The 3,393-nt window shown below is 37.0% G+C and overlaps 1 long non-coding RNA gene across 1 annotated transcript; it reads left to right on the plus strand.

Moving 5' to 3' along the window:
• Nucleotides 1-1,824: 1,824 nt before the first annotated feature.
• LOC149812478 (uncharacterized) lies at nucleotides 1,825-2,935 on the plus strand. The gene is made up of 3 exons (XR_016428565.1): nucleotides 1,825-1,867; nucleotides 1,900-2,040; nucleotides 2,775-2,935. It is a non-coding gene; the product is annotated as an uncharacterized LOC149812478 (long non-coding RNA).
• The last annotated feature ends 458 nt before the right edge of the window (nucleotides 2,936-3,393 follow it).

Genomic DNA, 3,393 nt, shown 5'->3' on the forward strand with positions numbered 1-3,393 from the left:
GTTCACAAGTATGTTCTTTCTTAAAAGCCTTGAATCAAAGCATAAAGTGGGGGACATTATTTCAGTTAGTGGCAAGGTACAATTTATGTTTATTCACTTTCTTACAGCAACATGGAATCCTTGTTTTTCTTCGTCTGAAGGATAGGGTTGGGACGGAATCATTCTGATAAAATTTGAGTGCTGCTGTTTTCATTTGAAATCTTGGTCATAGACTGCTATGAAGCTTCTTCCCTGGAATTGGGATTAGCATTTGAAAGGTGGTATTGACATTTCCAAGAATTATGGGAGCTACCTCTTTTTTCCCCTAAATTTTTTTCTGTATATCCGAATTGAGTTTTACCTGCCATATGAATTCATTATCACTGGGACCAACTCTTTCAGTTTTGTGCCTAAAATGTCATATATATATATATATATATATATACTGCCAAATTCATAATGGGCTTCAAACCTAAGTTATCAAAAGATTGCAAGTCCGCAATGACAACCTTGCACCTTGAAGTGCAGTATGTGTAGTTGCACAAGCAGGTCTCTTCTCAAATAATATGCTATAAGTTAGTGTACAATAATGCCCCTGGCATCACTTCTTATCACTTAGTCCTAGTCTTGTGTGTCTATAGACAATATGATAAGTTGTTGAATGGATCTTCACTATAAAATTGTATTGATATAGATGGAAGGATGTGAATTGTGAACCCTCTGAAAATCAGTTGTCTGATTTTTGAAGTTCCAAGGGCTGGTGTATTGCAACAGATTTGACGGTTGTTACTAAACAATCATACCTCCATGAATATAGCTTCCGGGAGATTTTGTGAACAGCCTATACACATGAATTTTGTCTCAATGGTATATTTACTACAGCTGTTGCGAGATGTGGCAAATATTTTTCCTTTTCTTTTACTATATTATCTTTTCCCTTTGCTCTTTTTTTCCCTTGTCACTCAGATTACTGATTTACCTCCTGGCAGGCTGCCAGTAGAGAACTATGCTTTTGAAGGAAATCAGGTTGGATTAGAAAAAATGTACCAGGTGATACTTTTTATTTCACTATTGAACAGTTCTCTTGCCTTATTTGAAGGTTTTTTTTTTAAGGTGGCATATGAATGTATATCCAAGTCTGATTACCTGGGTCTTATCAATTTTTTGGTCGTAGACCTGGTAAGTTTCTAGCAGAGTATCAACTAGTGACGTGGAGGGTCGAAGGTGGAAAACCTTTAAACATAGATGCTTCAGAACTTCATTCAATCATGTTCTTTTACTAATTCCAATTTAACCTGTTCCATTGAACTCAATATCAAGTTTTTGGTAGCACTGTAGTCGGATGGTTTACCTGTCAGTGCTTGGTATCATTCTTACTATATAGCGGCAGTGGGAAAGGACCATGTCCGCCAAATTGATTTAGGTGTCTTTTATTATTTTCTTAACTTAAAATTTCATAATAAAAACTATTGTTATCAATGTTGTTGATTTTCTCGCGTGAAACTGATTTTTGTTACATAATAAGAGTTGTCATTACTATTTTATTTGAGGTTTCTTTTAGACCTTAATTTATGGATCTTGGCTTTACCCAGATGATGCAGAATGATTTGCAATCAGGTGGAAAAGTCTCTCTTGTGTATCCAGTCATAGAAGAATCTGAGCATCTGCCTCAGCTCCGTGCAGCTGCTGCAGACCTTGCATTGATATCTACTAAGTTCCAGGCTTATCAGTGTGGGCTTCTGCATGGTCTCATGAAGAGTGATGAGAAGGAAGTAGCATTGCGAAAGTTCTGATCTGGGGAAATCCAAATACTTCTTTCAACTCTTGTGATTGAGATAGGGGTCAATGTTCCTGATGCTTCTATGATGGTTGTGATGAATGCAGAGAGGTTTGGAATAGCTCAGTTGCACCAACTGAGAGGTCATGTTGGGCGTGGATCACGGAAGTCTACATGTATCCTTTTATCATCATCTGGTGGGACTTTGGGTCGTCTAAAGGTATTAGAAGAGTCATCTGATGGTTTTTATCTGGCAAATATGCACCTTCTTCATCGTGGACCAGGTGATTTGCTTGGAAAGAAGCAGTCTGGGCATCTTCCTGATTTTCCTATTGCTAGATTAGAGGTTGATGGAAATATCTTAAAAGATGCTCAGCCTGCTGCATTGGTAATCTTTCTACTCTTTTGTTTTCTCTTAATTCCTCAATATGCGTTCATAGGACCCATCTTCATTATTTGTTGCATTGCTGATTGAATATATGTATTTTAAAATATTATTGGTTTATCGCTTTTTCTCAATTTGCTATACTCATGCATTCTTTTGCATAAATGGGACTTGATTTTGAAGACTGACGGATATCACCAGCTCTCATGAGATGAGAGACCTGGTTGTCTCTCCACAGTTTGGTCTTATGTGCTCGAATGGTTCTAAACATGTTTTCAGCTTGGCAATTGTTAATTATTTTCATGTCAGAAAAAATTTCCGTTACTGGCTTATCTGCCGAGATGTTGCTCACCGAAGTCTTTGCTTGTGTATACAAGACCCATATCATAAAATGTGTAAATTTGATCAGAGGGACCAAGATATTGATATCTCTTATTTAGTTTAACTTAATTAATCCTAAGACATTGCAGTCTCTTTATTTTTCCATGAAAACCATGACCGGGTTCAATTTTTGTTATTCTTGGTTATAGACAATTCTATCAAACATTAGTTTTAGCTGTGGCTGTAGTTTATAGTTATACCATTGTAAATCATGTTTGAGCGGAATATAACTGGTAGCTTTACAAAATACAGAAAATTTTGGGTTCTCATTGTGGACTAGATGATTTGCCAATGCTAAAAGCTGAGCTTAGCATGCGACATACTCTTTGCTTGCTGGGAGATTGATCCCATCTGCCTATTGAAGATGAAGGGAAGGTGGTGCTGCTTGAAAGACTTAGCCAAGCCTCTAGGCGAGCTGGTAAGCTCGGGAACCATTTTATGAGACCCTCTATAAAAAATTGTTGGTATCTACTACAAGTTTTTTGTTTTCTTTCTTTATCCCTTTCCTGGACAATGTGTTTCTTTTAATATATGCTTTTAGAAGTTTCAAAAGCTGGGATTAAAATTTAACCCTCCTTTTTTTCCCCTCTCCTGCATGGGATATAGTTTTTGGTTAATCTCATCTACCCATCTAGGCCCCTTTGCTAAACCTAATTCTAGGGGTGATCATTTCTTGCAATTTTCATTTTTGGTTGATGAAATTTTTTATTTTTGAAGTTTGTGTTCAAGTTGTCCAAGATTATAGTTATTCAGTCAACAACTTAAACGATGGCTTTGCATTATTTCTGCCACCACTGAGCCACCCATTTCAACATTTCTCGAGATGGAGACCACGCTCTTCAAGGCCTCATGCGTTTCACTTGGCAAATGT

This window comes from Nuphar pumila, chromosome 17, assembly GCF_984573655.1.
Source record: "Nuphar pumila chromosome 17, dmNupPumi1.hap1.1, whole genome shotgun sequence".
In the NCBI taxonomy this organism is placed as follows: domain Eukaryota; kingdom Viridiplantae; phylum Streptophyta; class Magnoliopsida; order Nymphaeales; family Nymphaeaceae; genus Nuphar; species Nuphar pumila.